General features: G+C 35.5%; 1 long non-coding RNA gene across 2 annotated transcripts in view; it reads left to right on the top strand.

The window, feature by feature from the left end:
* LOC112664468 (uncharacterized) overlaps positions 1 to 23440 on the top strand; it is a 31675-nt gene extending 8235 nt beyond the window's left edge. For both annotated transcript variants that reach the window (XR_004805965.2, XR_007402930.1), the window contains exon 4: positions 23093 to 23440. This is a non-coding gene — a long non-coding RNA (uncharacterized LOC112664468). The remainder of the gene's footprint in view (positions 1 to 23092) is intronic.
* Positions 23441 to 26163: the final 2723 nt, after the last annotated feature.

Here is a 26163-nt window from a genome sequence, read left to right as displayed (position 1 = left end):
ATTAGAACACAGGATAGCAGGTCCTGGTCTTCAGAAAGAGTCAGGTTGAGCAGGTGTTTATGGCTGGTGAAAGGGCATGCTCTTTGGGGTGTTTTCTCCGTCTCCACAGGAGGTTAATAATAGAAAGGATGAAGTTGTAAGAGTGTAGCCGTACATCACTTTAGTTATGTAAACTCAACTCTGCAAACACTTTTATTTTTTTCTGCAAATACTTTTGATGCACCTTCTAGGTGCTAAGCTCTTTAGATTATACAGATGGTTTATGCATGGGCCCTGCCCTAAGGAGTTTATGATCCAATGTTGGGGGAGACGTGAACAAATAGCTACAGCTTAATAGGACAATAGTAAGAGTCTTAAAGAAAGGAGCAAGGCAGAGTTTCTGAGGTTTTTGCCCCAAATCTGGTAAACGGTAAGTTTTTTGGAAAGAGGGCACTTTTGTAGAATTTTGTAATAATATAATGATTTCTTTCAGATGTTGACCCAAATTATAGAACAGGAAGTTATCCCATAATGGAATGACATTTCACAAACCGTGCTAGTGTGAAGACTTAGATTTCAAATCCCTTTGTGTGTATAAACAAGGATCAGCAATTTTGTTTGGAGCCATCTTTTTGTGTCATTAATAGTAAATTTGAATAATGCATAAAGATTATCTCTAGAGAGAGAACAATATGACATTGTTCAGGTAGCCAGCTTGTGAAAAAGTTATTTTGTTAGGCTCTCAAAATATTAAAAGAATTTAAAAAAAACCTTTCTTTTCAAAATCTGAACTCAACAGAAACTTGCAACAATATCAGGAAAGGTGTTCAATAGTAAGTTGATCTAATTTAAAAAATAAAACACATCAAAACATAAAAAAACAAGCACTTGCAACTCATATACCTTAATAGATAATTAAGGTATAGATAATAGATAAAGATAGATAAAGTTCATTAGAAACTTTGATTGCAAGAAAGTCAGGTTGATTTTTTTGGTAAATGCTCAAGAACATTTTGGTGAAGGTTGAGATGAATTTTTAAATAAATTATTGGTTGTATAACCAGGACAAGCACCAGCTATACCCAAACAGACTTGGAAATAAAAGGTTTATAATTTTGATGAAAAGTAGATGAGTGGCTAGAAAGCAGTAGTAACTGTGAAGAGCTAGTCAGTGAAGTCATTGTCAAAAATATACAGTAAATGTATTTTGTTTCATAATGTAACTGAACAGTAATGCCTCAATGTCTGAATATTATTTAAGCCTATTTATGCCTATAAATATGTTTTGCTTTCTTCTTCTATATTAAAAAACAGAGCTTCCATTTGTATACTGTTATATATTTTTTGACCAATATTTTGTGTACATGATCTACTTATTCAGATAGGTAGTGGAGTAGAAGGAATTTGAAACTAGTTTCTAGCCTAGTTTATTCCTATATATAACAGTAAGCTGAACATCCTAGCATGAGTCACTTTACCTTTCTGTCACCCACTTTTCAAGACACAAATGTGCTTGTCTTGGCTGAAAGCTCTCGGCTTTGCAAAAAAGCATTTCACGACCATTTTTCCATGTATTTTAAATATTTCAGCTATCTAAACATAATATTATTATTTTATTCCCAGTGAGGAATCAATGCAGAGAGGTTAAGACACTGCCATAAGCTACCCAATTAGAAAGGTATGAGCAAAGACCAGAAGTCTTCGGGTTCCCATGCATTGGCCTATTCCCACTCCACCATGCATTTCCACCTAATGTTGGAGGTCAGGGAAGAATTATTGAAGAAATCCCTATAGTGAGCAATAGTATTCTATATCCATATACAATAAATAGCTTATGCATTGGTTGTCTATATACTAGGGCATCTAATCTTTCCAAAAATCCCATAGGCAGGCATTGCTCTAAGTTATTTTATAGATTAGGAAATTAAGCTCAGATAACTGAAGTGACTTGGACAAATTGTCATAGAATGAGTGATAAAAAGTGAACTTGAATTCTGTGTTTCCATATCCTTAAGCATTACAAGTTATTGTCCATTACAAATCAGCTGCCTCTGATTCAGTCTTGGGTCTCAGCTGCCTCTTCTAAGAAATAGCCACTTCTTGATGCTAACCTTAGCAGTCATGTACAGAGAGACACAATTCACAACTCTATTCTTACTATTTTCACCCAGCCCGACACTTCACCATTTTTCATTAAATTTAATTCCTATTATTGCAGAATTTTGGATTAGAAATTAAAAAAAAATTTAGATGATAGAGTACCTTTAGATGATTGTCAATGAATCTGACTCTACCTGGGAAGCCCAGGCAAACCAGCCCTAAAACAGTTTCTTCTTCAGTTAACATACTTCTACTGACATTAGCTCAAATAGTTACTTTTCTTAATGTGTCTATGTTTACAACATGCAGTCAGATTTTTACTTTTTCTTTCTCCATATGTTTATAATGGCATAAAAAAAAATCTCTTGAGTAGAGCTTATAAGGTGTCAGATTCCATCACAGTATGTTCCAGGGATAAAATAAACAGAGTCTCCTCCCAATGCCCGGCATTGTGCTATGAGTTTAGAAGGAAATAGGGACACCTGGGTGGCTCAGCAGTTGAGTGCCTGCCTTCAGCTCAGGGCGTGATCCCAGGGATCGAGTTCCGCATCAGGATCTCTTTGAGGAGCCTGCTTTTCCCTCTGCCTATGTCTCTGCCATTCTCTCTGTGTCTCTCATGAATAAATAAAATCTTAAAAAAACAAGAATTTGAGAGGAAATAGAGTAAGACAAGGTCTCTGTCTTTGGGTCCTAGAGAGAGAGAGAGAGAGAAAGAGAGAGACATATGAACATGACTACATGACTATTCAAGTACTAGAGTGGAGCTGCTTATGAAAATCCAGGGCAGGAGGAGAGAGAGGTGATATGTGAACAGGATGTGGGAGTTAAGTAGAAACTAGATAAGCAGACAAAAAGGAGAACATCAGGATTAAGACCACTCTAAACTTGAATATTTTCTGAAAAAAAAAGAAAAAAAAAGAAACAACAACAATACTGTATCAGTACAGCCATGGAATAATAATTGTATATTTGAAATTCAAAAATAGTAATTGTGAAGAAATATTTGTACTGCATTTTTCATGTATATTTGGTTTTATTCTAATTGCAAAAGTTAAATGCTCTTGGCATAAACATTCATAGATTTCAGAAGAATATAAAGAGACAAAGCACTTCTCCTTTCTCCACTCACACACGTGCACACACAACTTCTTCCCATGAACCATTATGTATCCTTCTGAACTTTTCTTTAATGTACATGCAATTATATGGCTATCTTCTTACCTTAATTATCTTTAAAAATATTCATAAAAGTTAGTTGACATGTTAAAAAAAGTTCTGATGAGTCTTTCAAATATGTACTAGCAGTAAATACAAAGAATGACATTAGGGATTACTTAGTCTAGCCTTGTCACTTTGCTATGACAGACAGTGAGGTCCTGAGGGATTAAGTGTTGGTGCATATCATCCTTGCAGTTGATGACACAACACATTCTCTGTCTCTTGCCATCCAGGCCTGAGATTTGATAATTTCTTCACTTAATGGATTCAGGTTTTCTCAACCAACTATTGAATCAAAAACCAAAACAAAGCATTCTATAAGCCTTTGAAAGTATCATTAAGAATTTTCAAACATGCAGATAATGAAAGCAATATACTGGTGGTCTCAAATTTATGCCTATTCCTTAAATTCTATTTTTTTAAAAAACTGTATCTTCCCTTTTTGAAGCTGGTATAAGTCTCTCTGAAATGTAATGGTTTCTCTAAATGTTGCTATTCTTAGCTGTACTAAAATAATGAAATCACTCACCAAATTTGTGACAGAGATTATTCTCATTAGAAATGGAGGGGAATAGCAAGTGTGTTATTGAGTAATTAAGGAATTGATGACTCAGTAAAACTGATCATTGGAATCCCTGGAATGAATATTTCTAAGTTTTACCCACCATTAGAGTAATATGCCCAAGAAACAATTTAGACTGTTCTCATTAATTCTGTTTTCAATTTGAATAACAAGTAATTCTTAAAATGACCTCCTCAGGTGAGGAGAAGTTTGTAGTTGCAAGAACATCATTAGCAATTTTTTCCCTTTAGGAAAAATAAGATTTGCATATATTGAAGTTAACTAATTTCTTAAACATCTGTCCTGCTTCAGAGGCAAACAGCAAAACTAAATTTCTTTTTTTTATGTAGCTTTATAAAAAAAACCATAGAGCATAGAACAATGGATTTTTTTAACTGAAAGGAAAATAATTTATATGAGCATAAAATACCAAGGTGGATTGTGGAGTATTGGTAAAATGGCCTTACCCTGAGCATTAATTTCTTTCTCTGGCTTAGTCTCATCTGTGAGATGTGACATTCTACACTGAGGTCATTGTAAACTCATTCCAATTCTCAACTAAAAAGAAGGAACTTATTCTAATGGTGGTGACCATGACCTTCACAGTACGTGGAACCTCATTTTTGCTGTTTATTCCCTTCAAAAAATGCAATGTGTTTATTCCTTGGAAAAGGAATCCACAATCTGCAGAAACTATAGCTCCCAATGAACCTCTCAAAATTAAGCGATTAAAGCCCTTTAAAGAGCTGCAGAGGTCCAAGGTGCTACCAGATGACAAATTGTCACTTCTTTCAAGTACTTTATCCCTCTAGTGGAATATTTCAGCATAGACTACCATGGAAACTGGTGTATGGACATGCTTCTGCTACAACATGTACTCTGTTTAGAGTTCATATTTTTGAACTATCAATGAAGAATTCTGATCTGCTTTAAATGTGATGCAGCAGTATCTACATATACAAAAAAAGTTTCATATTGATTTTCTTGTAAATTTTGAGTTTTACATATCAAGGCTTTTCTGGTCTCGAGTTCTTTGATGTTGCCTGAATGTTTTCCTTGAAATGTATAAAATTTCTGAATTTGGATTGTATTCTGTATTAAAATGCCATTTGTGCAAGTTCACTTAAAAAAAAAATACCTACCAGACTATAAAATGCTTATCATTCCAGCAGGTGTCAAAAAGGATGTATTTGGTGTCTGTGAGCCTGAGGAAGTACAGCATTTTTGCCTGGTGTTAGGTCTCATGCTTTATTTTTATTACATTGGCTTACCTGTAGCATGGTTTCATTTCAGCTAATCCTCTTTCTTTTAGGATCTGCACCTATGCTAATTGTCATGGCTAATTAGCTTTACAGCAAAAGCAGGCAGACCAACGAAAGAAATGCCCTTTCAAAGAAATGCTTTTTTAAAAAAATTTTTTAAAGATTTTAAAATTTTTGCTTATTCATGAGAGACAGAGAGAGAGAGAGAGAGTGAGAGAGAGAGAGAGAGAGAGGCAGAGACACAGGCAGAGGGAGAAATGGCTCCATGCAGGAAGCCTGATGTGGGACTCGATCCCAGGACTCCAGGATCAGGCCCCGGGCTGAAGGCGGCGCTAAACTGCTGAGCCACCCAGGGTGCCCAAGAAATGCTTTTTGATGATGTATTTTACTATACAGTAATGTGGTTGACAAGTAAAACAATCTGACAAACATTGAGTGTTTAGTCTAGAAGCATCACATATCTTGACATTCCTCTGTATATCAAACATTTTGTATGTTTGACAGGCCAGGTTTTGATTCTTTAGCATTTAATGTTGTTAGAAAATACCCATATCAGATGAATTAACATTAGAAGTAACTCTTGTTTTAATAAGTCTGATTAAATAATAAGATTTAATAAGTAAGAGTTGATTTAAATAAATAATATTTACTGTACAGGTTCATCCTCTAAAAGAGACTTCTGGAATGGACAAAGACTTCTCTCCTTTACCCTCTATGATGAGGCGAGGAAACTCTCTAAGAATAATAAATTACATGTAGGCAGCCTAGAGTCTTTGGGATGACAGCCTCACAAATTGGAGTAAGTTGGTATTGTCCTTAATCCTGAGTCACTGTATATGCATGAAAACTTCAGTTGTCTAAGATACTAGGAGTGAAAACTAATAGGAGATCTCCCAAACCTGTGGACTCCCAGAGCCAGGGCATGGAAATTGTTAGAGCACCAGAGCAGAGGCCTGAGTTGCAAGTTGTCTTCGAGTACAGCAGCTGCTGTTGCAATTACTAACTCCATGACCATCAGTTATTCTGCAGAGTACCGATTCTACGCCAGGCATTGTAAATATATCATGTCTTTTAATCCTTGAAGAGTCTATTTTGAAAAAGAGGAAACTGAGTTTCAGGAAGATTAAGTGACTGTCTTAAGGCCACAGAGCTAGTAAAGGAACAGAAAACCAAAGTATCTCTGTCTCTATAATTTATCATCTCTTCAGCCAGGTTATATCAGGCTTATTCGATTGGAGGAGGGGAAATGGGACATTAGCAAGAAGCTTTTCCATAACATGGGCTTGAAAACCTCTTACTGTGTTTCCTGAAGTGTTTTTCTTCCAGAAAAAAATATGTTAAATAATGCTTCTTAAACAGCAATGATACATCTGACTCACTTTAATGAAAGAAACATAATAGAAAGTGAATTTTCTTCTTTTAAACTCAGGTATTTCAATAGCTGAGTTTTCTAAAAGTGATTGCTATGCTGGTCTAAAAAAAGAAAGAATCATGTCAACAGTGCATTTTCTGAAAAAGGTCATTATAAACAGTGTACAAAATCACATGTGGTATGTCTGAAGTGAATTTTTTGTGTTCAGCCTGAAAAGGCTTCTTGCAAAGACAAGCAGTATCTGAAGTGACATATCCCTAAGTGTGTCCTTCCAGTTACCACATGTAACTAGTGTTGTGGGACCTTGGTTCCTTACCAGGGTTTAATGCAGGTTAGTGCCAGGCCACATTTGGAATAGATCTGCTTTGTGGCAGTTTCAGAGAAGGTGTTCCGTTTTCTAAGGCTGATGTTCTTGACCACAAGATGGTCATTTTTGGCATACTGTGCTCATCTGGCAGGTTTCCCGTGAGGGCCATTTCGCATAGACTCTGCACATCCCCCTCAGTGCCTCTGCCTCCAGCATAATCTTCTTGTATCTTTAATAAGGTGCCATTTACTTTCAGCCAAATGAAACTTCCTAGTGGAAGAGAATTAAAAGGGATTAGAACATCACAAAGAATTTTGGGAGCTGTGAGGAATATTCCATGTTATCATCTGGGTAAAAAAGTGTAGGAGGAAGAATATGCCAGTTTATCAAAAGGACCCAGAAGCTTTAGGATATGAATTATCAATTCAGTATAGAAATTCAAGACCCTACTTAAGTGGCTATAGTGGAATGATATGGAATGGTCAAGAGGATCACTTCTGCCTCTACCTATGCTAATGCTGTCCACTCAGCTGTAAGCTTCTTATTGTCAGGGGGCATATCTTCTCAGATGTAGCTCCCCATTTTCTAGCACGGTGACTGACACATATTGGGAACTAAAGAAGTTTTTGTTGAAAGAATAATAGAACCCTAGTTTGGAATTTAGACCCTTGGGTGATCAGAACAATAGTCCCACTTGCGAAACTACTTAGTCTCTTAGTAAGTTACAGATAGATGCTAACTATCTTATAAATGGTTAATTTAACTTTTTAAATGAATATCTGGGTTTTGCTTCATTTTAGAACTATATATATATTTTAGCCTTGAGTTCTTTTGAAGACTTTCAGTATGACCTTGAGGTATTTTGAGAGAGAAAAAGACAATACTGCTTAACTGCTATTTTGTTTTCCACTTCTCCAGCAAGAAGGATGACTTTCATATTGTAAAATGTGACATAAGCATGACCAAGGGCCACTGAAGCACAAAAGAAATGGAGCAGTGATAGGAAAGTACCCATATGTCAGTTTTCAATGATTTCTAGTCTATATGTGCAAATGCACTGTATTCATGGGTAGTGAAGCAACATTAGATGTGACTGGGCAAACACTTTCAGTAATTTTAGAAAAATCACACAGATGGAACAGTACTGGGAGGTTGGAGATTGTGTCTTAGTTTTGATTTTCCCCAAAGCATACTCAGATAAGGATTCGGGTGCAACTAGTTTTATGGGAAGTGATCCCAGGAAACAGAATGGGAATAGGAAAGTGAGAGGAAGGGAGGAAAGCTAGCAGACGTACAATGTAGTGAATTGTTCCATTGGGAATTATATTCATGGTCCTGAGAGACTGTGGAACAGTGCCTCACAGCTGTCTCTCTGAGGGGGATTCAGTTGTGCTGCTCATAGGTTTAGCAGGCTCCTCTGGCAGAGAAGGTTCTCTGGCAGATATGAAGGAGGAAAGTGTTAGTGACCTTCAGGGAAGATTGGAGGGGGGTGATGTAGTGGGGTTCTGTAAACATCTGCTCCCGATAGATGAAAGTGATCTTAGAAGTGATGGATAAAAGGAAAATTCCAGAATCTTTGTACCAGTGAAATGTATGTTAATTTCTAGAAAAAAATACCTATTGTTTTTGAACTCTCAGAGAGAAAGCAATGAAACTAAATAGTGCCAAATTAGCATCATTAAAAAACAAACTACTAGAATGGTTCATCAGAGATCCTGATTTAGAAGCTTATGCGGTCAACATTTTTTTTTTTTTATATCCTGTAGACAAAAACAGATGAAAGTGCAGATGGGCAAATTCACAGGTAATTGATCAACAGTACCTAGAATGTTGATGAATTATTCTTTGTCATCCTAGTTCAGCGTGTCTAGTCGTTTAAAGCTAATTCATGTTATTTTGAAAAATATAAAAATATCTCATGCTCACACAGGGATTTTGATATGTCCTTTTACTAAGGCATGTGTTTCCTCTTGATCATGAGTATCTTTGACCTAGATGAAGGTGTCTAGTGGCACACCCTAAAGCTCTGTCCTGCACTTTTCATTTATGTGTTTATTTTGTAAATGCTGTAGCTGGAGATATGAAAGGCATATCTGACAATTTTCTGTCAGATGGATACTATGATAGATGACACTACTGGGTTTAAGAAAGTTCTCAACAGACTGGAATGATGACCTGAACCTAATGATTAATTTTATTAGGGAGGAAATATAAAATATTTCACATAGGTTCAAAAAATAAAAATATGCCAGTATAAGATGAGGAGTATCTGGTGTACAACAGTTTCTATAAGAAAGACCTAGGGGTTTGGTTCATTATAAGCTAAAATGAACTAATTTTAATTTCAGCTGCCAAAAAAACCTTAATGCAGTCTTCGACGAAAGACATAACATTTTTATGTCCAGAATACAGATGTTCCATTGTATGTCTTATTAGTTCGTTTTTATCTGGTAGATTATGCTCTGTTCCAAAAGCAAAGCATTTTTGAGCTGATGAAAACATTTGAGGCTACTTAGGTCCAAGATCCTTACCCACGTATGTACACATGGTGGTATATGGTGTGTCCCAGGCATACAGGAAACCATATAATAAATTTATTGAATCTTCCAGGAGCACCAGTATTACCTATTTGATGAGGGAAAGAGGATTACTTAAGAGTTGAATAGTTTGAAAAATATTTAGGTTAAGCCACATACTGTGATGTTGTTATTAAACCACATATGTGGGGATCCCTGGGTGGCGCAGCGGTTTGGCGCCTGCATTTGGCCCAGGGCGCGATCCCGGAGACCCGGGATCGAATCCCACATCGGGCTCCCGGTGCATGGAGCCCGCTTCTCCCTCCGCCTGTGTCTCTGCCTCTCTCTCTCTCTCTGTGACTATCATAAATAAATAAAAAAAACTTAAAAAAATATATTAAAAAAAAACCACATATGTGATGTTATGAGGTAGAATGCAAAGTCCACATAAAGCTTTAAGTTAAATTGTGAGACTCCAAAGAAATTTCAGCTTGTAAAAGGTGACTTTTGAGAGCTGTTCCAGAGCTCTCAAATCTGTGATTTCAATCCCCTGTGCAGGTATTTTGACAGATATTTACCAAGTACCTACTGTGTCCTAAGCACGGTCTGAGTGCTTGTGATATATCTATGAGCCAAACTAATACAAGATCCTGCCTTCATGGGAACTCATGCATAGAACAATCTGAGACTCACGGCATATCTTTATGGTTGAAAAGGTTAGGAGATGCAGTTCTGAGTTCTGTTCCTTGTTCTGCCATTTGCTAGCTCTGTAGTCTCAGGCAGTTATTTAATTTCTTTAAGTCTTAGTTCATTCATCTATATAATTAATGGTGGAACAAGACCTATCTACTTCATTGATGTGAATATTTGATGAGATACCGTGGGCAAAGAGTAGATGTTCATTAGGTCAAAAGATGATGGCTATTATTATAGAGTTTAGTATCTTGCTTAAATCCACACCATCAGACAGCATCAGGTTTATTCTCAAACTCAGGACCTCTGATTCCCACTTCTGAACTCTTTTTTTGTGACAGCACAATTCTGGATGGTATAACTTAGAAAATAAACGAGATTTATTAGTATTTTTCTTCTTATTAAACTAATTCATGCACAAAAAGAAAAAAATTTAAGAAAATGCACAGATGCAGAAAATGAAGCAACAATAAAAGAAAACAATGACAAAAAAGAAAAACCTTACAATAATTTATAACAAAATTTTGGTGTAATCTGTCAGCCCTCTTTTTTTTTGTCAGCCCTCTCTTTAATTCATAATTTTGTTTTTAGCAGTTATATTGTATCCACTTAGTTTGCTATCTTTTTTTCTATTTGTTATTAAAACACATGCTTTCCCCCATGTTGTCAGGGGCTTTTTATAAAAATTGTGTTTAATAATCACATACTAGTCTTTTGAGTGTATGACAGTTTTCATAACAATTTTTTTTTCAAAGTGGACATTTAGCCTGTATAAAAAACATCTTGTGCGTGAATAGCCTTCCTGGCTATGAGTAGCCTCCTTACCTACAGGCAAAGCCAATCTGCTGTGGTATGTGGTCATGCTTTATGTGTATTGGTGCTTCAGGGAATTCAAGCCTGAGCCTTCTATTCAAATTCCTCTCAGACTCACTTAACCCAGCTGAAAATCTTTTTTCTGGGCATGGTTTTTCACTTGGTCCTCCTTGTCTTGGATTTTCTTTGGATGGCCTCTTTGGCTCACAGATCACTGCTATTCTAGAATAGTCTTTCTGGATCTCCTTTGCTCCTCATTTCACAACCACATATTTATCCTGCCTCCACCTGCCCATCTTGGTTCTTAGAACCTATCCGTGGGGGATCCATTGGTGAGATGGCTGAAAAACTGCTTAATGTGTGTGTGTGTGTGTGTGTGTGTGTGTGTGTATGTATGTATGCATGCATGTGCAGGCATGCTATGTGAATTGTAGTTTCAATACTATAGTTTTGAAAAGTTCTAGAACACTTTGAACTTTATGGGTTGTTAGACTGAAAAAAATTATCTGTGGGAGTTGCTTTTGGGTTAGGTGTTAAAAAATATGTATTGCTTGGGGGTGTTTCTTGGGAGAAGTTTTATACAATGGAAAAAACATTCCTTGCCACTCTGATATATATTGCACACAAAAAGATGGTCAGTTTAGTTCTTCTGTAATACAAAGAAAATATGACCCATAGCTTTTGGTCACAGCATTTTGACTCTGTAGCTTAGAAATTGAAACAAATTTTACTATAAAACACTGGAGAATGATGAAAGCTTCAGGGAAGCAAGCACACACTGTCTCTCATTCTAGTGCTTTATGGATAAATGTAAAACATTACTGAGGCTTTATCTGAAGGTCAGAAATTTTACACAGTGGGAGTTGTATGAGTATCAGGCTTTCTGAATTAAGATTCCAAATTCGTACTTAAAACTCAAGGCTGTGTACTGTTCCACATGACTGATTTTTTTTAAGATACATCAAATATTCTGTTCCAGTATAATTAATGCCAATCTACTGACATCAGTGGAATGCACATGAAATTCTAAATGAATATGCCATTACACTTAACTCTTAGTTCTTACCTAAAGTCAGGGAACAACAACAAAACCAGAAATAAGCTTTTGTTATACTGGGAACTGTCAATGCAGCATATTTGGAACATGTTGAATTGTAGAAGGAAAGTATTTATGTATTCTTGAAGATGAAATGTTCATAAATCTGGAGACTAAGAATTATTCACATTTGGATTTTTTGTAGAATCTAGATAATAAGGTATTAGAGTGATCTGCGATCACTCTGCAAACTAATACAGGTCCTGATCTCTAATTTTGTCCAAATTTCTTTACAAACTTCTGTTTTGATATTTTTATAGCTCTAATACTCTTAGGTACAAGATTTTTTAAAGGAGTGGCCTAATTAGGGGTACACTTTGGAAGATACCTGGTAGTATTTTATTAAATACATTAAAAGGAGACAGACTAGAGGAAGAGGTATGCTGAGAAGCCACTCCTCTGTACACAAAGGGTAGAGAAGTGGGGCCAACAGAGGGAAGGGGACAGCTGATATTGAAGGGGAATTAATGGAGCTCAGTAATTGATTACTGGGGAGTAGGTGAGAGGGTGTATAGAACAAAAATTGTGGAGTTATAAAGGAAAACTGATTAGAGAGAGAGGGAAGATTAGTTTTGTTCATTGATACACTGAGAAACTAGCACAGAAAGACACACTGGGGGAGTTGTCTTGCAAAAAAACCATGTAGGCATTAAACATAGGAGAGAGAATAAGCATTGCAAACAATGCTTGAGAGAGGACTGTAGAAGAGGCAGGTCAGAGGTGGCAGGTAAGTGTACTAGAGGGGCAGATGCTAGTAGCAAAGGAGAGGGTCAGAGAAAAGGAATTCTAAAACTGTAGCTGTGCATTTCACTATGTTGAAGTTCCTGTTATTTTTAAGCTTTCTGTGGGCTGCATATTTTTGAGATCCCTATAGAACCAAATGTTCTCTAGGGATCTGGTTATAGCATTGTCTACTCTAGTGGCTCAACCTCGGCTGTCATCTAACAAGAAGTTGTGTGCCCTCTTTCTGTTTATGATTTTTCTTTATAATCTCCATGTATATCCTAGCTCATTTAATTATTTCATTTGGTTTCCAATATCAATACTTTGATTGATGTCTATTGCTTTTGTTTTGACTCATCTCTAAGTTTTCAGTGTTCTTCTCTAATAGTAAAACCAATGTTAGGCTACAGTTGTAACAAGGGCCTGGCTTTTGCCTTAGACTCAACAAAAGTCATAACTTTGGAGGTATTTATGGTACTATTTGTTCTTGTTGCTTTGCTGTTAATGTCTAAGGAAAATGAGAAATCCCATACTGTTCTGTCACAGGCATAGAGGGTAGAGACAGAGCTCTGCACTGTGTGTATGTACACATGTGTTCATGTACGGCAAAGATAGTTCATTTGATAAAGTAATCTATACCTATACAATGAACAACACTACTTCAACATCTAAAGTGATAAATACAAACCATTTAAAATTTATGAAGAATGATGCCAATATTTCCTGCCATTTGGGGTAAATCAACCTTGTAATTTTGTAATCAGCAATAGTTTATAAAATACTTGCACACATATATCTGGCTCCAGTCTCTCTCTCTAATCTTATTTTTTTTTCTTCCTTTCATTTATTTGGATTCAATCACCCTGGCTTCTTTGCTGTTCCTGGGTAGTCCCAAGCATGTGCCTACATCAGGACCTTTCCTTTGCAGCTTGTTCTTCTTATAGATGTTGACACAGTTTACCCTCTCATTTCACTCAGCTCTCCTCTCAGAAATCAATTTGTCAGAGAGAAGTTGCCTCTCTTCCCTAACAAATGCATGCCTTCCCGGTCATTCTCTATCCCCTTACTCTGGTATACTTTCCTAATGAGCACTCATCATTCCTTGAATTTCTACATCCATCTACTTACTTGATTTCTATATCTTTCTTACTAGAATGTGAGTTCTAGGAGGGCTGCATCAATGATGCCTAGAAGAGTGACATTCAAAAAGTCTTTGTTAAAATACATGTTGGAAGGCATGAAATTGATTCTTAAAATAATCTTATGAGGCAAACTGGAGCGATATCCCTATTTTACAACATAGAGCTGGTGCCAGGAGAGTTTGAATGACTTATCCCAAACAAAGATGTGAAATCAAGGTCTCTTGGCTCCAAGTTCATAGATGTCATAATTGATCACTTACATGCCCTGACAACTTTTTAATCTTAGGCTCTGGACTGACTGGATTTAATTTCATGCATACTTTCTGATACATTGCTTTTTTTAAGCCAAGGAATTCTACAATTATTAAAAATTCTTTTTAAATTTTGCTTTCTTTCTTCTCTGGAGAAAGCCAGTGAAAAAGGGATGTTTTAATTTTGCTGTGTTCAGCAAGTCTGTAAGGAACGTATTTATGAAGAATAGAGCTGCAAAATGGCTCTGTCTTTTTTAGCATAATGCAAACAATTCTTAGTGTTGAAGAAGAGAAAAAAGATTTCATATTTCTCCTAACTCATTCTGCCACCAGGCTAAGGATTTAAAGAGAATCCTATGCTGTGTTCAGCCATCTGAGATTCAGGAGCAAGGCCAAAAGGAATTAGGAATGTTAAATGTTTTATACTAGCCACTGTCGCAATTTAAGGGATTTGTAAACTGATAAAGAAGGTTGGTCTTTTCCCAGTCCTTTAGTATACCTCTTTTCATTTTAGAAGTCTTTTTCTTTTCCTACTACTTTTTCATTTCACCACCCCCAGCACTTGTTTGCTTTATGTAAGAAAAATGCCATTTCATTTTTATTTTTTCATTTTATCTATTCACTAAGCATTTATTAGTTGCTTGCTCTCTGTCAGTTATTATATTAATTGCTGGGAATTTAAAATTTAATGAAGATGAAGTTCTACCTTTAAGGAGTTCACTTTTTAGATGGCAGGAGAGTCAAGTAAACCATTAATTATGCAGTACATAACAATACATGCTCTGATTCTGTAAGCACAACATTTCCTAGGATCCCAAGCAAGGTTCTTAACCCAGATTGAGGAGTCAGGGGGAAACTTCCTGAGAGGGCAATTAATGCTTGAGATGATTGTGAAGAAGAGAGACAAGCAAGAGCCAGAATACAGAGATATTTGTATGCCATATTATATTCACTTATTTTAAAAAATAGTTGGCTTGGGAGGGATTTTATTTATTTTTATTTTTTTATAATAAATTTATTTTTTATTGGTGTTCAATTCGCCAACATACAGAATAACACCCAGTACTCATCCCGTCAAGTGCCCCCCTCAGTGCCCGTCACCCATTCCCCCCCACCCCCCGCCCTCCTCCCCTTCCACCGCCCCTAGTTCATTTCCCAGAGTTAGGAGTCCTTATGTTCTGTCTCCTTTTCTGATATTTCCCACACATTTCTTCTCCCTTCCCTTATATTCCCTTTCACTATTATTTATATTCCCCAAATGAATGAGAACATGTAATGTTTGTCCTTCTCCGATTGACTTACTTCATTCAGCATAATACCCTCCAGTTCCATCCACGTTGAAGCAAATGGTGGGTATTTGTCATTTCTAATGGCTGAGTAATATTCCATTGCATACATAAACCACATCTTCTTTATCTATTCATCTTTCGATGGACACCGAGGCTCCTTCCACAGTTTGGCTATTGTGGATGGGAGGGATTTTAAATAGGAAATGATGTTATTAGATCTTTTTTTCAATAAACAATTCAATAGTTAATATTATATAGGGGAGAAATGATGATAGTAGCAATACAAAGGATGGAAGAATCAATCAGGTTTTAGGGATATAAAGGAGAGAATTTATTGCCAACATGCATTGCCTCAAGGATGGTGGCAAATGAAGAGATAGAAATTTGTGTGAAGATCCCCCAAATTCCTCCCTTGAGCTACATGTGGGTAGACAGCTTGCTGTTCACTGAGAGAGAGGATAGAGGAAAAAGAATTTGATTAGGAATGAGATGACAAGTTTATACAGTCATGTCATGTTTGACATTGAGTTAAAGATGCCCAAAAGTTAGTTGGATTACATATCAGAAGCTCAGGATCAAGAATGATTATATTCATATTTTGGAATGTTTGTCATCAGGAAAAAAAGAATTTATCTTTTCAAGGGAGAATCTATACAATGTGAAGAGAACAGTGAGACTAGAAGTTTGGGGAAACAAATATATTGAGGGTGAGAAGAGGAAGGTGGTTGACAAAGGATCATTAAAAAGAACAATCATCAGTGGGTTGACTCTTGACTCATCCTACATGCTTTGAATAATCAGATATTTCTTTAAACTGGTTCATTTGCATCCTCCAAGAAATGGACCTCTATATTCCTACAGGATTTTAAAGAAGTCACCCAACTTAATTATCCATTAGAGAGGCATTTGTCAGCTCCAAGAGCACAGATGTAGTTGAGTAAAAGTTATATCCATGTGAATGGAATACCAGGTAGGTCAAGAAGTGGTAACAGGCAAGATCCAGGTGGTTATATACACAGGTTACGTATACAGGTAATTTGGGGGAGAAAAATCTTATGTTAAGCAGAACTATTCAGAGGAGCTTAAAGGAAGGGGCAAAGTTTGAGCTCTGTGGGGGGTAAAATTTAGGAATGGAGGTTCTTAATTCTGGTTGATCAACAGATTCACCTGGGGAACCTTAAAAACTAGCAGTGACTAGGTGCCTTTTCAGACCACCTGAAACACAATCTGTGTGAGGAGTTCCAGGAAGTTTTAAAAAGTTTAGGTAATTCTCTTATGCATCCAAGATTGAAAACCACTGAATTAAATTAGGAGAAAGATGAAGTTTCTGGTCCTCTACTTTTATTAACTAGAACACAATTAAGTAAAATAAAATACTTATTTTTTATAACTGATTTCTTGTTCTGTGACATATAACTGCTTATAATTTAGTTCTTTTCATTTTTATTTTTTGCACAAAACATTTAAAAATGGGTTAAAATAACAAGAAATTAAAAAAAGCAGATTGGCTTCATTTATTTAAAACAATCTTCAAAAAATTATTTTGAATTTATTATCATTTACTTCAATATCTAATGCAGTGTATACTTACTTTTACCTCTGATCATGAAAGAACTATTCAGTTATGGTCACTCTATCTGATAAGGGAAGTACACAAATAAAGTTTGAGAAAGATTTTTACTGTAAGATTTGGGAATTAAAATATTCCCAATTAACCAGGAAAGCATAATTAGTAAAGAAACCATTCCTAGAGCATTCTGAATCATTGTGTTATTATTTGTTACTCAAATGTCCATAGGAGAATTATATTATGCTGACAAATAGAGCAAATGGAAAGCTATGTAGAAAGTTTAAATGCTTTTTATTTTAGAGAATATATATATCCTTTAATTTTTAAATGACATCTCCACTCTAAGTAAATCAAGGCAAAAGTAAATGAATAATGAATGAATTAAATGAATAAGCTGTAGATAATATCTAGTTTAGCTGGTCCAGGTCCTACTGTTATGAGGATGAGGAGACACTATCCAGTTATACTGGCAGATAATTAATATGAAGTGATTGGTAACATTTACTTGTTTTTAACCCCTTCCTAAAATATTTATTTTGGAATCAGATATGACATCTGCCATCTTTAAGGAAATCCAGTGGAGCTACCATTCTAAATGGTTTGCCTTACCAAGACTCTCAAGTTTTTGAAATTAGCAAAAAAGTATTTAGTTTTGCAGCTACCATCACAAAAAAGTATTATTTTATCTGCTTACTGTTCCTAAGGCTTATTTTTGAGTAATTTCCTATAGTCTTGATGTACTTTTGCTGAAGTTTTGTGGTGATTTTTTTCCCTGACTTTTTAGTGTATTTAGAGTGATGATGACCTTAGGAACATTCTTTAGCTGAGGCATCTTACAGGTGTCTACTTCAAAGAAATTAGTCCCTAAACTTGATGGGAGATCTATTTCCCTTACCCACCCCCATAAATAAAACAAAACTGACAGATTCCTGCCTTCCTCGCTTTTAATCCTGAAGTAAGACTTTAAAAATATATAATGGTTATATAATCAGAACATTGTATAAATTGTATTGTATTTATGCATTTATTTAACATGTTAAATAGGTCAGATTGTTTATTAGGCAGAAGAATTACTTGTTTTTTATTTTGTGAGCTATAAGTCACATGATAAAATTCATCCCTTTGAAGTACACAATTAGAGGTTTTTAGTATATCCACAAAGATTGTGCAACTATTACCATGATCTAATTTTGGAACATTTTCATCCCCTTAACAAGAAACTCTGAATCCATTAGACTCCTCCTGTATAAAATTTCATTTAGTTCATGAAATAATAGTTTTTCATGTAAGAGGATAATTGTTAGGGTAAAAACAAAGGTCTCTTAGTACCACTTACAGTAAAAGCTGGCATGTCCAGCTTTCCTATTATGTATTACCTAGCATTTCTGTGAATCTATTAATCTTCCACAATTAGAAAAAAAAGATTGATCTTCAAAATGATAATATCAAGATTTTTGGAGGATTTGGATATATTTTATGATGTATTTTATAAATAGTTAAAGAAAAAATGGCCATGTTCAATATATGTTTAGTGTTAAATTCAAGTATAAGATACATATATATGCATGTATATTGGCATATATATACATAAATGATATCTTATTAATCAGAATATTTGGCTATATAAAATGCCCCATTTTATGACATCACAGAATACTGTTTTTGTTCTTTCCTAGCGTAATCTGGGACTCCATAGTACTTTGTGATTCAAACAGGTGTACAGGACCTAAATGTGATATTGTAAAAAGGCTTAAGAATAACAGATACAAAAGAAATTTTTTCTGGAATATTTAATTTTGACAGTGATTGCTCAGAAAGTGAGTAATCTAGTAAGCTTCTGCAAAGCATACTAGGTACTTAATATTTTGTGGAATAGAGGAAACTGACCATAGCAGGCACTATTTAGTTTCTATGTAGCCAAATTTTGGTCCTCATTTAATACCCAGTTGAGCATTTACTATATACATGACCATGTCATGTGTGCTATGGAAAACTGAGAATTTTCAACAGAAAATTAGGAGGACTAGTCTAGTAATTGTAAGCACCAATTTCTAATGTTACAGGTAGTATTTGGAAGTGAGTTTTCCTGGAGTCTGATAATTGAGGGTTTTCTTGTGTGTGTGTGTGTGTGTGTGTGTGTGTGTGTGTGTGTGTTTATAACATATTCCTAATCATCAGAACCAACTGCAAAGGACAGGGTTACATTTATTTTTTTCTATCATGCAACCACAAACTGGTATGACTGATTTTTCCTTTGGTCAAACATGGTTGTAAAAATGAAATTTTGATGACATTATCAAATAGTTCTGAAATCACTGGTAGTTTAATTATTTTCAATGAAGTTTTGATGGGGGTAACTGGCCAATGTGATGGCCTATAGATCATCATGTGGTCTTTTATAATTAGGGTCAATATATAATTTTTGAAATAAATCAGGATAATTTTGAGAATAGGACATGGCACTCAATAATGTTGGGACATCAAGTTTACATTAGGATTGCCCCAGAAAAACATATAATTTGTCTATATAATTAAAAAAATAAATATATGACTTTAGAATAAATGTAACAACTAAAAATCAGTGATACTGCTGGTAGTTCAGTACTGAATTTATTTGTGAGAAGTCAGTTTTAATGATAAGATATAATAATCCCATATATAATATCATAGTCAGAGACCTGTGTTGTCCAAAGTAAGAAGTAGATAGGCCCAGTGCTGAGAAGCAGGCTGAGATAAGTATTAGACTAAAATAGAAGGAGGGAAATCAACATTTCTACTACTGACTTGCTAGAACCAGAATATATTAGAATGAAACCTATCTCTATCTCCATCCCCTTGTTACCTATGATAAATAGCATTTTTTCCCAAAGCTATCACCCAGATTAAATTTTAGGATGACCTATATGGAGTGAATTTGGCTGAGTCCTGTCCTTTTGTGTCAACCAAGGCATCTGATCATTATTCCTAATGAGCTCTTTTTGCTATAACCTGCCTTTTTCTCCATATAGCTTTGAATAGAATGAGAAGGTAAGTGATATTTAAATATGTTCATGTTGAGCTTATGTTAAACAATATACTTCTTTCGGAATATTGGTCAGAAGGATTCAAATTTTAAACCAGTTTTGTAATTTTTGTATAGCTTTGTGTAGCTTTGTATAACTTCTTGTTCAGCAAATATTCATTTCCCTCCACATCTTTATTTTAAGTAGAGTATACTTCTTTTATTGATTTTTTGTGACTTGCTTTGCCAGTGAGCTGTTAGTAGACATTAGATGTAAAAGAAAGGCTTGTGTGGTGGAGCTCGCTCTTCACCATTGACATGAAAAGAGCATCTTCCAGGTAGCTGCTTCCTTTTCATCTTTGGTCCTAAAATGTGTGAGTGTGTGTGTGTGAGTGTGTGTGTGTGTGTGTGTGTGTATGCTCTAGAATGTACATAAATTTTATTGCAGATGTGAACCCAACCTGCACTGGGGATCCAAGTCCAACTGGATCTGCTACTTGAAACTAGGCTAGGCAGTTGTGCCTAGCCTAGATCTGTCCATTTGTGGCCAACCTGAAGACTTCTGAGCATGAGAACAAATGGTTATTGTTATGTTCTGCTGAGTTTGGGGCTGGGTTGTTAAATAGCATTATAGAGGCAGTAACTAATACAGTAATACCCTGGTATTACTTTAATTCTCATATTAAAAGAAGCTTTGGGCATTTGACTCTTTTGCTTTCTACAGTTATTCTAAAATGGCAGGTACTACTAAAACTCCTCAAATACTTCTAGAGCCTCTCTGAAAACACTTCTCATATATTCCTCTTAATATTGCCAAACAACTCATCAGTTCAAGTACCATTTAAAGATCTTGATATATAAGATCCAGTCTTCATCTAAATGATCATTATTAATTCCTCTTCTTTTCTGAATATTTAATTTGAAAAATACTGGTAGGAAAACAAGCATTTATTATGAAATCAATGAATAAATATCAAATAAGGGAATTAAAGGTAATCAGAATTCTTGGCTTGAGATATCTTAAGGGGCCTGTTCATAAGTAAATTGGAGAAAGCTTCTAATCCTGTAGGGCTACCATCACTTGGGCCCTCAACTAATTAGCTACATAGATGCAAACAATTCATCTGAACTCTATGTCTTACTGACCTTGTTAGTGAAATGAAGAGGTTGAGCTCAAAGTTCTGTGAGGGTCCATCTATTTTAAAGATCTATACTTGTGTTTTTACAAGTGTGGTCTAGGACCACTTGCAACAAATTTTCATGAAGTATCTATGTAGGTAAATTATCATCTTGGATCCTATGCTAAGTTAACTTTTAGGTAGTCCTATGCACTTGGCTCAAACTGTGAGAAATTTTAAATGTCCATGGATAGAAAGAGATATATAATTTTCATCAAAAACCATTTTTTTAAAACTCTTTCTTCTGTATGGGCCATCAGAAGAAATTATGAAGGAAAAGACTTGGTTTCTGATCTCCTGAAGCCTGTGGTATAATGGCCATGCTGAAGAAAATCCACTACCATTTGGAGAACATGCTGTGAGGGAACAAAAGTCCTAACACCCATGTTTGGTTTATTCATTTAAATTATTTTTTCAAATATATCTGACACAGGAAGTTTTTTTAAATTCATTATTAGCTAAGTAATTCACCCAGCAATGAGAATTTCTTGTGTGCCTATTTTGTGCTTTTTTTGTTGTTGTTGGAGCAAAGAAGATGAATAAGAGATGATTCCCATCTCTCAAGAGCTAATAGTTTAATGTGAGGAGTATAAAGGAAAATAGGCAGTCACAGAAGTTTGTATCAAGACTGTGGGAGGAGGAGGAGATCTTAATGTCTACTTGGGCAAGTGGAGAGGGAGGACAGATGGTGTCAAGAACCACTCCTCAGAGGTCAGGATGCTTAAGTTGAGTTTGAAGAATGAGCAGGAGCGATTTAAACATGAGGGGCCAGGCTAGGAGAGAATTTTTATAGAGCGGCTGCTATGGGCTTAGGTCCTGAAATAAGAGTGTGAATGGTTAGTTCAGAATATTGAGTTCAGTATGGCTTGAGCTTACTGTACATGAGATGGGGAGTACTCTGGAATGCGAGTAAGCCTGATACCATACCTGATACCCTAACTAAGATGAATTGATTCTTTAAAAAAGTAAAGAATAAAAGGTGTATGATTTCTTCTGTGACCTGATACCTGCTTTTTTGAAGGCAAGTCTCCTTATTTTCATTAATATTTGTTCACTAATACATTAGAAAAAACAAATGGCAAAGATATGCCTGGTTTTGTTATTTCCCTGATACTCTATAAAAAAGAATTATAGGAGGTTGAAAGTGGATGATCATGGGGGAGATGAAATACAGAGAATATAAAAACTAGGAAAAAGAAGGTCATTGCTGAAAAGGAAGGAATATTCTCTTTGTTAGAAGCATATAATTTATTTTTTAGCTTATGAAATAAATTGATAAACTTAGATTAACAAAGAAGATTGTAATGTAATTAAATGTTTCCTAGAAGATGCTCTACTTTGTATATCATAATGTTATAGAATGTGGTGCATTCTATACAACATGAATTGATTGTGGTTCATTCTATACAACATGAATTGATTTGTATATACTATTGCAATTAAAAGTTTTTTTGAAAGTCACATAAAGAATGCATTACTCATCTTTGTTCTGTTGTTAGAAGTTAGCAAAATATGTCACAACAAATATATTACTTGTACATGCATTGCATTTACTATTCAAGAATTGAGTGTAGATTCACTCACATGTGGAATCTAACAATCAAAACAAATGACAAACAAAAAAAGCAGGAGTAACCCCATACATACAGACAACAAACCGATGCTTGCCAGAGGGGAGGAGCAGGGGACATGGGCAAAATGGATGAAGAGGATTAGGAGATACAGTCTTCCAGTTATAGGATGAATAAATCATGGGGATAAGAGGCACAGCATAGGGAATATAGTCAGTAGTATCGTACTAGCTTTGTGTTGTGACAGATGGTTACTACACTTGTGGTGAGTGCCGCATAATATATAGAGTTGTCAAATTGCTAGTGTACACCTAAAACTAATGTAACATTGTGTGTCAGCTATACTCCAACTAAAATAAATATGTAAATAAATAAACAAATGCTATTGACTGCAAAAAATTAGCATCTACTGCATAGATTATCTTTTTCTACTACTCTTTATGTTTTAGGCAGTAACATAATGAATAAAAAATAAAGAATAAAAAAGAATTGAACGTGGATAATCCAGGCCCTTCTTTGTATGTGAAATTAAGGCCCATGAAGGTAAAGGAATTTAACTGAAGAGGCAAGATCAGGATTAGAACCCAGGTCACCTCAAGAATCTACTGCTCAGTCATGCACCTGCTGTTCTTACGCAAGAACTTTCAACACCATTCATTCATCTAGCAAATATTTTGGAACACCCATTCTGTGCTTAGATCTATCTAAGTCACAGTTATTATGTTATATACAATAAACACATGTCATCTATTTCCTGTAATTTCCTATCTTTTTATTGTGCCTGATTAGATAATAGTTGTTTAATTTATCCTGCTCAGAAACCGTGTTACTATAGAGTAGACTCCATTTCTGCTTAGGCAGACTATAAACTGTTATCCTCAATTAAGATTTTACTATGTTAAATATTTTTAATTGATATGATCTAGCATGGAATAGAACATAACAATATTTATAAATCAACAATGTGTTCATTGGTAGGGCTTTTGTTACATGTAATTGAAGCTGATTTTGATGTGAAGAAAGGTCAGCTTTCTTCCTTTTTTATCCTGTGGGCATTGCAATAAATAGTACTGGCTGTATATTTGCTCATAATGATATTATGTACTTTCTGACCCCGAGGAATTTCCATTCACTTGGGAGATAATACTCACTTATAAAATGCAGGTTGTTAAATTAGTAAGTTAGATATGTTGAGTAGTAAGTTATTATAGGCACTAGATTGTAAGTTTCACGCAGGCAGAAACCAAATCTGTCTTATTTACCACCCTAAATCTAGAATGATGTCTGGTACAAAAGAGGTGGACTTTATAAACACTTTTTAAAGCAATAATTGAATAAATACCCAAGCATCTGAATATTGTAGTCAGTAAACTGAAGGAGTTCAAAAGAAAGAGAGGGACAGAGAGGGAAAGAGAGAGATTGAGGACTGAGAGAGAGCTGAAATGATCAGAAAAGACTTAAGGACAGGTAAAGCTTACTAAAAATGGTTACTTTGGTGATAGAATCACATTGATTTAAACGTTTTATTCTTTATATGCTTGTATTTTAAAAGTTTTAATACTTAACATGTATTCAAGGCTAATAAAATGTATTAGTTAAAAAATAGTTGTCCTGGGGGCGCCTGAGTGGCCCAGTCAGTTGAGCATCTGCCTTCAGCGCAGGTCATGATTCCAGGGTCCTGGGATCAAGTCCCACATCGGGCTCCTTGTTCAGCAGGGAGTCTGCTGCTTCCTCTCCCTCTGCCCCTTCTCCCTGCTCATGCTGTCTCTCAAGTAAGTAAGTAAGTAAGTAAGTAAGTAAATAAATAAATAAATAAATAAAATCTTAAAAAGAAAATAACTTGTCCTGAACAAGAGTTATGAGGATGAGTAGGACTTGCATAAAGAAGAGGAAGCAGAGAATTTTAGGTGGGATGCATGGTAGTATCCAGATTACAGAAGTGGAAAAAGGTGATGTATTTTGGATGGAATGGCTGGAGGGGAGAAAAGTAAGAGATAAGGCAGGTAAGCTTTGATAGGGCAATTACTGGACCAGAGTCTACTTTAGTTATTTACAAATCCTATCTATCCAGATTGATTTCATAACTGAAGTAGGTCCTGTTTCTCCACAAATTTCCTGTGTCTATGGACTCCTCTCTGAAAAATATAGAGATTAATTTTAATAACTTAAGTCTCTCATCATCATAAAATGAAGCTCTTTTACATTTGTCTTCTTGGTGTGAGTTGTTTCAGTTCTAACATGAATAAAGAATATGAGAGCAGAGATTGGTAATTATATGGGCCAAGGAAATATGAAAACAAAGAAAACATGAAAGCAATGCTGGGGAGGAAAAGGATCCAAAAAGAGAGCAAGGGACTATGTATGAATTGCCCCTTTCATTGTAGTATTCTGAGAAAGATTAACAGTGATGAAAATGGAAGATTGATTGGGAGGACACATGGGCTCATTTTGTACATAGGTTCTCCAGAGATTCATCTGCTTTACTCCTTTGGAATGTACTATCTGATTTTATTTTATTGTATTTTTTAATTTTTATTGTTGGCTTTAACCTTGCTTGGTGCAATGAAGGAACTTAGGCTCTATAACCAGGAATAGCAATGATTACAGAGACAGCTCTGATGCTTTCTCATTTTATGATAATGGGCAAGTTCTATAACATCGCTGAGCCTGTTTTTCTGTCTGTAATAAAAGGGTAGTACCCTTCACTGGTAGAGTTTTATATGAATGACATGATATAGCTATAAGAAGTGCCTGGTTGCATAATGATTACTGTTTTTCTTCTCAGGTTGGCCTCTGTAGGCTTATTTCACCTTGGAGATTTGTTTTTCCTTTCCTGCTTCAGCTTGTTGAGAATTCATGACCATTAAAAAAAGATCATTTATAAGACTACAGCCGATAAAATGTGCCTTTTAAACAATATGCATTAGGAAATATCAATCACTTCATGTTCTAACCAAACAACCATCAGAAATATTGTATGTGACAAAGCATTTTTCCCCTTCGCTAGGCAACAATCCATTATGTTTCACATTTACATTCAGTACAAATAGACTTGCTACTTCTTAGTACAATCACTGAATTCTACAAACCAGGATTTATTATCTTTCTGCTCTGCACTCTGGGTTTCTTTAGCATTTTATAGATGACTATTACAGTCTAACTTCAATTGTAGTCCAGCTACAGCCTGTTCAATTGCTGGATTTTCTTGCATTGTTGGTACTTTATTTCATGAAATAACATGACTTAAAGTGGCAGGAAAAGTGACCTGAGGCCTTTCCTCATGCCTGGAGAGCAAGCTATAGCTAGCTTCACTCATGTATAGGTGTTGAATACAGTATCCTCATATGGTCCTCTCAGCGTCAGGTAGTCTTGGTCACTGCAGTCTAGAAAATTCCAGTTCCTCTGAGCTCTCAGTCCACAGGAACAGAAAGCCTGGTGTGAACCACTGATCTGGTCCCAGAAGCTAGAAGGACATTTAAAAATGTAAATCAGGTCATATAATCCCCTTGATTAAATTCTT

This window comes from Canis lupus, chromosome 17, assembly GCF_003254725.2.
Source record: "Canis lupus dingo isolate Sandy chromosome 17, ASM325472v2, whole genome shotgun sequence".
Classification (NCBI taxonomy): Eukaryota; Metazoa; Chordata; class Mammalia; order Carnivora; family Canidae; genus Canis; species Canis lupus.
This window is presented reverse-complemented; position numbering and strand designations above follow the sequence as displayed.